Source organism: Chamaea fasciata, unplaced genomic scaffold, assembly GCF_029207755.1.
Source record: "Chamaea fasciata isolate MVZ Bird 193981 ecotype frontalis unplaced genomic scaffold, bChaFas1.0.hap1 SCAF_4, whole genome shotgun sequence".
In the NCBI taxonomy this organism is placed as follows: domain Eukaryota; kingdom Metazoa; phylum Chordata; class Aves; order Passeriformes; family Sylviidae; genus Chamaea; species Chamaea fasciata.
The window spans coordinates 83,080,203-83,092,386 of NW_027094089.1; positions in this window are offsets into that span (position 1 = coordinate 83,080,203).

The following is a 12,184-nucleotide window of genomic DNA, read 5'->3' on the forward strand; positions in this document are numbered from 1 at the left end:
TAAATGTCAAAAGCATTTGTCACAAAATCCTCGCCACCCTCACCAGCTGTTTTTAAAGGAAACAATAAGAAAACAATCCAGAATTTGCATAATGAAGCACTTTAAACATCTCTCTTTGGTTTTCATATTTCAGTGAAGATCAATTATGTTATGATCAAATTGAGTCATAGATTTAGAATTTCTTAATTCACTCTTATTTTACAACTCCTTCATCCAGTCTGATCTACAGAGCTGATATTTGTCAGCGAATTTTCACCTGCCTTTTTCTTCCAAACAGAGCACATACAAAGCTGGCATGACTAGGGAAGTTTTGACTGTCTCTGCACAAATCCATATTTGTTGTGGGAAGAATGCAGAGTGTATTTCAATACCACACCTGCTTGTTTAACTGTATTTTCTGGAAAACTGCACAAAAAAAAAAAAAAAAAAAAAAAAAAAAAAAAAAAAAAAAAAAAAAAAGAGGAGCAAATCCTTGGAGAAGTCTGTTTACTCAACCTCCCTTTCTGTTCTTTTGGTTTTCCTCCTGAGCCTGCAGTTGGCTGTGTATTTGGTGCTTCCACTGGGAAATGGAGAGCTCCAATCTTTATTTATTTAGGATCCACACTCTGTTTATCAGTAAAGCTCTTTTCATACATCCTTCTCCAGGTAAAGCAAGGCTGGTGCAATAATCATAGGTCATAGTTTGGACTAGAGGATATTAAAAATCTTTTTTTCAACCTAGTTCATTCTGTGATTCTGTGCTTCTGAGATTTTGTGATTTTGTGTGACTGTGATTTTGTGATCCTGTGAATTTTTTAATTTTGTGACTGTGTTATTTTGTGATTCGCTGACTCTGTGACCACCACCCTGCAGTGCCTGGAGGTCACAGCTGCCATCAATCTCCTGGTGGAGCTGCTCTTGTGAGCAATTCCAAACCTGTCCCTGCCCCAATGAGTCTGATTGGCAAAATTCCCCTGTGCCTGCTCTGTTTGCTAACTTGGATCATTTAGCTGGGGAGGGCCCAGGTAAGGGAATCCAGCAGATCAGACAGGATTACATTCCAAGGGGATGTTGGTGTGGAGAGGAAGCAGCAGCAGCTTCCAGCTGGTGGGACTCCAGACAGAAGCACAGATCTACATCAAGTGAGCCTGGATGCCCAGGGAAATGAATATTCTGCTTTATCCTTGCTCCAGAACACATCTGACTTCTGTCAGCAGCAGAACAGACAGCACTTGACCTGGCATTAAACTAAGTTTTTACAAACAGATGATAGTTGATTTAGCATAACCTCCACGGAGGCAAAGTTACTCCTTCAAAAAAGTTCATAAATATGATCTGGCAGAGAACATTTCTATGAGTTCAGCAGAATGTCTTATCTGGACTCAGCATTTCTGGGCTGTGCTCACTGGAAGCACAGTTAATATCCCACGGAAGTGCAATCTGAGTCCTTCAGACAGGCAAGGCTACACCCACTGCTGAATTACAGAGATTTAGAAATTAACTCTTCTGTCTGTGCAGAAATACAGCAGGGCAAAGAAAGTAAGTGATCCTTTTCTCAAGCTTTGCAGATGCATAAAAACGGTGCAGAGATTTAAAACAAACTTTTTAAAAGGTAGAGAGTAACTGTATTGGCATTATATCCAATTTAGGCAACAATTAATGCTGCACAGAACCTTTTTAACCATTTATTTACAGAAGCTTTCTAACCATTATTAGGCACAAACTGCTTCTTTCCTCAGCATCAGTTACATGCTATTTTTAATCTCTATATTAAATATTCCCTGATTTTCCTATTGTACCTACAAGGTTCATTAGCATAGCCACTTATAGTTAGCAACATAAATTATGGTTTTTGTGCTAAGATTGTGGAAAACGTAGAGATGTTTACTGCGGCTGCTGTGCCCTGCAAGTCCTCACAGTATTCTGATTTACTGTGTAATTTCTCTCAGAAGATCCCTTAGCATAAGAGTAAGCAATTTTGCACCCTACCTATGTCATGTTTTGTTGAATCCACGTCAAGATGCCAATGCCCTGCAGCACCTGGAAATGTGCACTGATCTTCTGCAACACCAGTTGGAGCTCTTCAAGACTAAAATTGATTTTTCTCAAAGTGGCATGTGAAGGTACAAAGTGTACCCAGTGATCCATAGCTCAAATGAGTGTAACAATACCAGTCTCAGTCGTTGAAGAAGCAGTAACTTTTTAAGTCTTTGCAAGCAACAGTGCAAGAAAAACCAGAGTGCAGTGGAGAATTTATCTTGTAAAATGCCAGGCAGTCAAGTTGTTTTACTGCTGCTGCAGGCTATTGTCAGAGCTGCTAAGTAAATGGTAGGAATAGTTTCCTTTAATTGGAAAGAGCTGGGATACCATGGTGATGTGCTTTTTATAGCACCCCTACACAAACAGATAAACCAGGATTTCTGCAGATAAACCAGGATCTCTAAACTCAGATTTCATCACGACATGATTTGAACCCCTCTCTCTGGTTGGCTGTGAAATGCTCCCTTTGAACACTGAAATTTCCTCTCCTGGTTCTCCCCACCACACAGTCCCGGCTGGGAGGCTGAAGGGAAGGCAGGTAGGAGCTAGAACGTTCCTTTGCACACAGAGACCAACCCAGCCTGGCACTTGCTCATCCCTCCTCGGGGATTCCCTGGAAACTCTGCACTCCCCCAGGCAGCAGCACAGGATGTCGTGGAGGGGACAATGACCAAGGCAGGACCACCAGTGCCACCCTCTGCTGCTCAGCCAGGCCATGGTGCTTCCCCAGCACTAGGATCCAAGGAATGGCCTCTGGTTGATGCCTTAAGTTTACCTTTCATGTATTTCAGGTTCTGCGCTGCCCAGGGGAGCAGCTCTGAGCTCACAGTCAGTGTCACTCAGCTCTGCACACAGCAGGGACACAAAACAAATCCTTCTCCTGCTGCACACCAAGGACAACTCTCAGCCCAAAAGCACAAACAAGGGTGGGCTGGAGAGAGAAAACAAGAAGGATGTAATTGGACAATTAAACTCCAAGATGCAAATGGACCAAAACTTATAAAAGTGTGAGACCTTGTGACCATTTGTCCATTTTGTGACCATTTTGGGTCCACCTTGGGTGTAGCCCTGGCCAGGCTCTTGTCCTGGCCGAGGTGTGTCCTAAAGGCCTTTCAATAAATCCCTACTTTATTCTGTAGCTCTGTCCAGTCTGTGTTTCAGATCAGCCCTCCCAAGGCGTCAAGGTGGGGTCTCACCTGCAGAGTGTCTGACCTCTCACCCAAGAGAAAGCTAAGAAGCTCAAAGATAAAATATTATTTAACACATCTGTGGCTTCTTCTGGACTTGCATAGTTTCAGTGGAAAGTACATGAGCAACAAAGATTTCACTGCTACAATGTCCTGAAATAAACACCTGAATATTAAAACAATTAATGTTTCTACCTGCACGGGTTCCTGCAGAGTCCAGGTCTTTAAAAAGCCTGTTTACTTTTCATTAAATGTGCGTAACTATAGGAGAATTTTCACAAGCCTGAGGAGAGGTGGCACCTCAGTGAATAAAAGAATTTTGAAATTGCAACACCTGAGATAACAGATCTCTACAGTTACAAGTGAAAAATGACCTTTACATTTTTTGTTCCTATTTTTTTTTTTTCTCTCATGGAATGTGATACTTCTGTCTTTTTTTCTCCTACTTGCAAGGAGGGACTGTAAAAAGTTAGGGTTTGACTTTCTAGAACAGTTCTTAGAAGGCCATTCAAGGTGAACAGGTGCAGATGCTTGGCATTTTTAAAATTCAAATATAAACAAGGAAGCATATCTGAGGTCTGTCAGGTCCTGGATAAAATTTCAGCATGGAGGAAAGGACTTGGGTGTGCTGTGGTCAGGGAGCTGAACACGAGCCAGTGGTCAGCTGCTCCTGAACCGAGTTAGAGGAGCAACAATTCCCCTCTCACAGCACTCCACAGTGTGTGGAGTGTGCGAAACTTCCCTTTGCATTCATCTGATGGCACTGATACTCAGTCAGGATCTGTGCTCGGTAACAGAGGGAATTGTTTCTCCCCAGTCTCCAAACTGGTTGTAAAATACTGAGACTTTAGTGGAAAATTTGAATGAAATCTGAGAAAATCAGTGTCAGTCTTACAGACAGGAAAACTGCATAAACTGATCCCAGCTTTGAAGGCTCAGGCTGTGTTAACACCAACACTGTGCTGCTCTGACAAAATTGTATGGAAATGAGTGTTGGTAAATTACAAAGATGATTTCAGCTAAGATTTTATTTCTTTAAAACTTTAATGGCAGGTGTAGCTTTTAAAGAACAGATTATGCTAATTATATCTCTTGCTTGCAGTCGCTTACCTTTTTAAATGATGCAGCGTCTGATAATGACAATTTCAGTGAGGCTGTTGCAGGGAATGGCTCCAGTTGTGGATGTGATTCCTGGCGTCCTTCAGGCTGTAATGCCAAACAGTTTCTGATTCTGTTCACAGAAAGAGTAAATGAGGATTGGATTTCAGCAATTTGCCTGTGCTCTGGCTGTGATTAGTGCAAATTGAACAGAGTTCAAGGGGGTTCATGGGCGTGGAGGGAATTCTGTCACACCCTCAGGCTCAGATCCCTGGGATGGGGAGCACTGCCTTGGAAAAGGACCTGCCATGGCAACACCCAGGTGTTCCTGCATCCCAAAGGCAGAGATATTAATAGACTGCTTCACTTTTAGTAAAAAGAGAGCTGGTAACACCATCTTACTTTTAAATTATGGCTTGTTGGGCCTATTTCTTAATGTGATTAATGACACATCACTGCTCCAAGCACGGGACATTCATCAGCAGAACCGTGTGCCCTCAGCACAGGTGTTGAGGGAATTCCAGGACGTTACAACACAAAGTTCTCCTGTTTCCGTGAGGGTCTGAAATGACAAATCACCAAAGAACAGAAACCATTACAATCTTGAAATAGGAATTAATCGGTGTGTATTTAGTGAGACGCGTTTTCCTCTGAAGTTGCCAGGGTTCCATAAACCTGTAAGTGTAGGGCATGTGACTGTTGAGGTAAATATGAACACAGGAAAAGCTAGATGGTGAGAAATTGAGATTGAAACATCTTCCAGTGCGGAATGTGAGACAACAGGAAAATAATCTTTCTTGAAGACAGAAACTAGCTTTGGTCAAGGTTTTCTCAATGGAAGAAACATGCTCTGAATCTTGAGTTAACAATTTAGAGAGAGAGAGAGAGAGCGAGCTGACAGTCATGTAGAATGCTGACCAAGGGCATATTCTATATATAATGCAAAAATAATACAACCTACTTCTCAGCATCTCTGTAATTAGAGCATGAAAGATCAGTTCTCAAAATCAGTCACTAATCACAAAAAGTACCCAAAGAAATAACCGTCCACAGAGAACACTGCTGATAAAACTGAGGAACAGACCAGGTAAGCCAAAGACCCTGAGGACAAAAACTCTCAAAATCCTGAGAGAAATGGAAAATAGCCCGAAAAGCAAAGAGAGGCAGGGAGTCTTGGTCCCTAAAATATAAAGATGGCTATGAAATCAGGTTATTAATTAGAAATAATGCATGCAGATCTTATTACTTTTGGTAACATCTGCGCATCTCAGAACATTTTTGATCAAATACCATACTTTCACATTTGTTTCTTGTTTTACCAGGAGTCATGAGTGACTTTTGTTTTCTGCCTACTTCTGTTCATTTTTTATCTTCCTTTTCTTCCCCAACCTTGATTGTCTGTCTTGCTCTGTTATTTCATCTTCTCTTTCATGTTTACTGTAAATTCTCTGGAGTGTTTGTTTCTTTGTTATAGGTCTGCAGAGAGCCCTGAATAATCCAGCCATGATCTAAAAAGGAGGAGATCTAAGTGCTAGCATACAAATAAATGAATAAAATGCATTTATTGCATTTCCATCCTAATAGAAGTAGATGATTAATGGATACTAAACACCGATTTTATTAATTTAGAAAAAATAAAAAGGAAAATCTTGTTGGTAAGCAAGTCTTTGAAAAAAATATTTCCACACAATCTGTTGTAGCTGTCTTCAGAAAAACTTCATGGTTCTGCCTTCAAAAGCAGAGCTATTCTAAAAGAATGAAAAATTAGGAGAAAAAAAAAAAAAAAAAGAAGAAGCTAATAATCAGTCCTGTCTATCAAAAGCAGCCTGTGAATTATGCAGAGATTTAGTGCCCTGACCACGGTGGAAGATTGAAGATTGACTCTGGAACTGAAATTAAAGAGGTGTTGCGACACCTGACAGAAAACCCCCCGTTTTTCACGGACCAAATTCATTCAGAACTGGCCATTATTAAATGGACGTTCAGAGGAGCAGCGTTTGTGTAAAACGTTCTGGGGCTGCTGAGGAGCTGCTGATGGAGAGAACAACTGAGTCTGGTCGTTCTGGCCATGGTGGGGACCCCCAGGTGGGTTTGTGAAGAGCCAGAGCCTGGCTGGACACCAGGACAAGGACAGAGCTGTGCTGTCACTCTCCCTGGGCTGGGCTGCAGAAGGGCAGGGCTTTGATCTCCACATCCAACCACTCTTATTTGTCACACAGAGAATAATAGCGTCCAATTATTATAATATTTTAATTATAATAAACAATAATTTAATAAGTAAATATAATAAAATATGCAATAACAATAACAATAACAACAACAAAAAAAAATTTAATAACTCTGCCACTCCATCCGACAGATCCCAGAATTCAGCTGAAGTACAAAGCTTTGGCCAACACCACATCACTGTGGTTTTGTCTCCCATTTAAGAATGTTTTGGCTTCCTGAGTTCCTAAGCGTGGTTCGACCACAGGGACAAAAAAATTAAAACAACCCTGGAATTTGTAAAAGATGAAATAACAAAACAATAGGCAGCAAAATGAAGACTCTGAAGTGGAGTCTGTGAGGTAGAGGCTCTGATTCTCCTCCACCACAGCGAAGATCATTCCAGGGCTTCCTCCAAATCCCATCAGTGTCCCAGCCCAACACAGTGGGAGGATTTCTGTGAAATGTGATGTTTGCTGGATGACCTTGGATTGCTGTTTGAGAAGAATGTTTGAGAAAGGCTGATACTGTGCCAAAACTGTGCTGGAAGTGCTCTCCAGTGTGACATTTTATTTTTCATATCCGTGCTGTTACTTCTGTGTGTTTCTAAACCTGACCTCCATATTTATCCCCTTAGGAATTTCTAAAATAATGGCATTCCATTAAGAATAATAATTGTTAAAAGTTTCCATGGTTTGTTTTGTCTCCTTAAAAACTCACAAAAGTGAAATTTCATCCTTCATTTCACCTCCACCTTTGAGTTTTTTCTGCTCTTTAGAAATCAACAATCTGCTAATAATAGATACTTCACACAAGATGTGTTAAGTGGTGTTTTATAAATGATGTCTCATAGCAATGGATTACTCACAACACTCCAGCCATCTAAATCAGAATACATTTTAACAAAGAAGTTGAAGATCACCTTTTTGGAGTTATTATAAAGTTTGCATTTAACTTTTTGTCTATTTATATTTCCATTTTCAGTTAGTAGAACTTTCACTGTCTTTAAAATAAGAATAAATCTGTAGCTAGTTTAGACAAAGAAATTTTTTGTTGACTTCAAGTCCATCACGAATTTTTTCTCTCTTCAAGAAACCACCCTCTTGCAGAGAAAAGTGAAAGGATATTTAGCACAATTTTTTTAAGTTTTCTATCTACGATTAATTGCTTTTATTCATCATTTGGGAAAAAAAAAAAACACCTTCTTGAAATAGAATTTGGTTTATTTTTTTTTCCTCTCCTAGTTAACTGTCCTTGTCTGTTTTCAGCACTTCTATTTGTGCTGGTCAACCTCTGACCAAGATATTTTAGAAGTATTCAAGGACAAATGTGTTTGTCCTCTTGCTGTGATTGACCCTTTGGTTACAGACTGTCTGGTCAAGCCTTTTTCTGACACTCCAAGAGCAGAACAGTAGGGACAGCATTGTCACTGCCTGCTCAACATCTGTGCCAGGAAAAGAGACTGCCTGGGAGATGAATTAGGCATGAATCAGTTTTTATATCCCCATATAAAACAAATATGGAATAAATCAAATTATTGTTTAATATGCTTAATTATCTTTTAATGTGTCTCCAGTCACATAGCATATGTCCTGTAAAAGCACTCAGTTTGGTCCTGTGAACATGTCATGTATCTCTTAATGAAGAGAGATGGCACAACAAGTTCTTGCCAGAGTCAGAATCCATAGGAAAAAAAAAACAAAAACAAAACAAAACAAAACAAAACAAAACAAAAAAAAAAAAAAAAAAAACCACAACACAGTTAGAATATAGATTCCTGCACTAAAAACTGTGTTAGCAGAGGCATAATTCATTTTGAAAAGGGTGCATGATTTAGAAATTCCTTTCTCTGAAAACAGGGAATAATCCCTTTGGCTAATTAACATTTATCAGAGAATCCTTGAGGTTGAAACCTCCTGAGCTCAGCTGCTCCCACTACTACTCAGAGCAGCCTCGACTCAAGCAGGTTCCAAGGGCCTTGGGCCAGTCTGGTTTTTGTTTTCTCCAAGAATTCCCTTTCTCAGCCCGTCCCAAACCTATTGCACCACCTCAATTACCAAAAAGTTGATTTTCCTATGTTTAAATTAGATTTCCGGCATCGTGGTTTATGCCCACTTCTGCTCATCCTGTCATTGGGCACCACTGACATCTGATCTTGGGTTTTTAAAGGGACTTCATTCTTATAATTGTTTATATTAAAATAAAAATCTGCAAAAAAGCATTTTCAGTTCTGAAAAAATACAAAAGGTACTGCTTAATCCAAAGTGTCTTTTTACAACTGAATCCCTGCTCTTGGTAGAACACTGCACTTTCAGAATGTGATCAGCACCTTTCAGTCATAAATCTGGCAGTAAAAAAGACTTTGAAAACTGAGAGAAATTGCAAAGATTATTTGGACATAGTTTAATAGTATCTGCTGCGATGTAGACAAAAAAAATGGCATGCAATCCAAATGATTTTGTGGGCTAATATCACTGAGATGAGCAATTTTCTATTCAAGAGTACAGACCTAGTCATTAAAGTCTGGATTAAGGGTATCACTGGCTGGTAGACTTCTACTTTGCCTACATGTACTACCGTACAAATTCCTACATCCACACATGCACTCAGTTGGGCAACATTTAATTTCCCGAGCTCTCCGTTTTTAACAAGTCTGAGAGAAGGAACCTGTTAAGTGTCTACAATATGTTCACCTTTCACAGTGCATAATAAAGTCAAACACAAGCTCTTACAGCTCCTTCATTGCAAACGTCCTGGCAGAGAAATGAAACCCTTCATGGAGCGAACTCTCCTGCAGGTGGGGATTGTGAAAGCATTCTCACAGCTCAGGGAAGGAGCATTTTCCCACTGCACAGGACCTCTAGTGCTCCAGAGATCACCTTCTTCAAGCGTCAGGGTGAATGTTTTGCCATGGCTTCCACTGTAAAGTTAGATTCATGCATTGCACTCCTGGGCTCTGGCATTCAAATGATGATTTTCACTTGCTTCTTGCTATTCTCAGGGAAATAACCAGCTCCATATGACTCATCATTTTGTGGGAGTTCAATGCCAAGCCTGCTTGCACACAAAAGAAAATTACATAATTATACTAAATTTCGCAAATCAAAAAACTTCTTTGTAATTGCCTTAAGATTATTTCATGTTCCGTTCTCAGAAGATGCTTCCCTGTGTAGCCATTTAGAAGGAACATTTATTACAAAAGTTAATTACAGTTACTTAAAGAATTGAATAGGCTTTTTTGATCTTTTGGGGTTTTCTGGTTCCAAAGAATGTCTCTGTTACACACATGTCCGAATTTTGGGGTAATGTTTCAGTTTTGCCCATATTTTTTCACAACCTGATTAAGGAACTGTCATTTAGTTTTCCTGTACACTTATCTAATCAGTAAAACGTGTTTTAATGAAGTGATATTGGGCAAAAAAGTGTCAAACACTCCATCACTACTGTTCTTAACAGTCTCTGAACTAATTTTAACTTCAAGAAAATATTTTAAAATTAAAAAGGAAGGGAAAAAATACAGAAGCATTTTAAATAACACGCTATTTCAACATATAGATGAAAATAGACAGGACTTTCAAAACATGACTCAATTGGAGGAAAGAAGGGACAGGAAGAAAACTGATTAAAAATTAAAGCTTTTCCAATTTCTGACATATTTTTGTGGGTCTTCATGGAGTCCAACACTGCCAACCCAGCAGCTATTTCTGATGTGTTCTTTCCTAACTTAGCCACAGTCTGTCACTTGAATCTCTAGAGAAAGTTATTGTCTAGGAAAACTGAACTGGTAAAGGGGAGAGAAGAGCAGAAAAAAGATCCCTTTTAATTGCTCCTATATCTGTTTGGGGACTGAGCAGAAGCATCAAAAAAATCTCTCCTTATTTCTTCCAGTAGAGTAGAACCAAAGAAAAGTCTCAATTTGAACCCAGCTCTGCCTGGGTCCTGAGGAAGTGCTTTACCAAAAGGAATTTCTGGGCTCCAGGCAAGTGGGGAGAGGCAATAAAGGACTTCTCATAATTTAATAACCAGTCACAGAGTTCTGTTTAGGCAATTCTAATGCTTCAGAAAATTGGATTTGGATGAGGTCTCTGCACCTTAATTTCCTCTCCCTTTGCATTTCCTGCAAAGGGCTGTTCCATAAAATAGAAAGGGCTGTTCCAGAGCTTTCCCCCAGCCTGCACTGCCAGGTGTTTTATTGCCTTTGTGAGCAGCAGGGCCCTGTCTGTGTTCACCAGCTCGGGGCAGGAATTGTGTGTTCAGACCCTGCCCGGGCTTTTCTCCCACCTTTGGCACTCTCTGCCTTTCCCTGAGCGCTCCCCACAGCATCGTTCCCTGTCCTGCGTCCCAGAGCACAGGGAATTCTTATCCCAGTGCTCTTTTCCCTCCGCTTCGGGCAGCAACTTTGAGACCTTTCAAAGGCACCTGGCAGAGCCACAACTCCTGCCTGAATTCCTCATAAACTGCATCCCACTGTCCTGGGGCGACTCTTTGATGCCCGTATCCCCAGTTCTGTTTATGCTGTGTGTTAAGTTCTGTACTTTTAAGGCTAAATAACCCCCGGTGTTAACAGGTGTGTTAATTTACCAGTACAGCCTTGCTCCTGATGAGTCACAGCGATATCGGATAAGGATGAGTGAGATAAAAGAGGGGGTGAGCTGGTGAGGGGAGGGTCATCGTGGAGGAGTAATCTTGAGGAGCATGAGGCGGACTCTCATGAAGCAGGATCCAGGGTAGAGAGAGAGAAAATCCTGCTGTGAGACCAGTTCTGAGAGTGAAGGGAGGGAAAGAAGAGGTGTAGAGTTTGTCGTGAAAACAGCGTCCCCTCCTCTGCATTCCCGCTCCTGGACTGTGCTCGTCTGAGGCACAGACAAGCAGCGACACGGAGACCTGCTTTGCTTTGAGTTAGTTTTAGCTACCTGAGGCAGAGAAGCTCTCTGGACTGTTTTTCCTTTTCCCCAGGGCTGTTTAAAGCTGCTCCGGACTGAAAAGCCCAGAGGAGCACCGGGAGCTGACCCGCGGCCCGGCGGGGCCTGGGCCCGCAGAGCTGAGCTACCCACAGCAGGGACAGTCTGAATTTGTCATCTCACTTCAGAACAACGAGAGGTTCCATTGCTTCATATTATTCATTCGTTATGCTTGTGAGCACTTTGTTTGTCAAACAAATCGGGTTTTTTCCACTTTTCTCCGAGGAAGTTCTTTCCCGGCCCGGTTGTGGGGCGGGCCTTTTGGGTTTGCTCCCAGAGGGAGCTTTTTCGGGGTCTCTCTCTCAAATTTGCCCTAAACCACCCGCCCCAAACCCTCCCTTTAACTCAAGTGTGCCGTTTTCTGAGCTCTGATACTTTGCTTTTAAACTCCCAGTGAAACTAAAGAGAAAGGCAGGCAGGATTTGGTTCAGTGGTCTAAAACCATGACATACAATGCAGCAATTGTTCAGGAGAGCCGGTGAAACCACCAGCAAAGACCTGGGCTGGAATACTGAATCAAAAGCTGCTGCAGTCCCATTACCAGGACAGCACTTCAGCTCCTGTTCTGCTTTATTCAAAGTGGTGTGGAATGAAAATATTTTGATACGGAGTCTGGGACTCATAAGCAAACGCCCAGTATAAACTTTAGAATAACATTCCCCCTTTCTGAAAACTATTAAGTGGCTCCATTTTCATTTCAGTGGGGAATTAAAG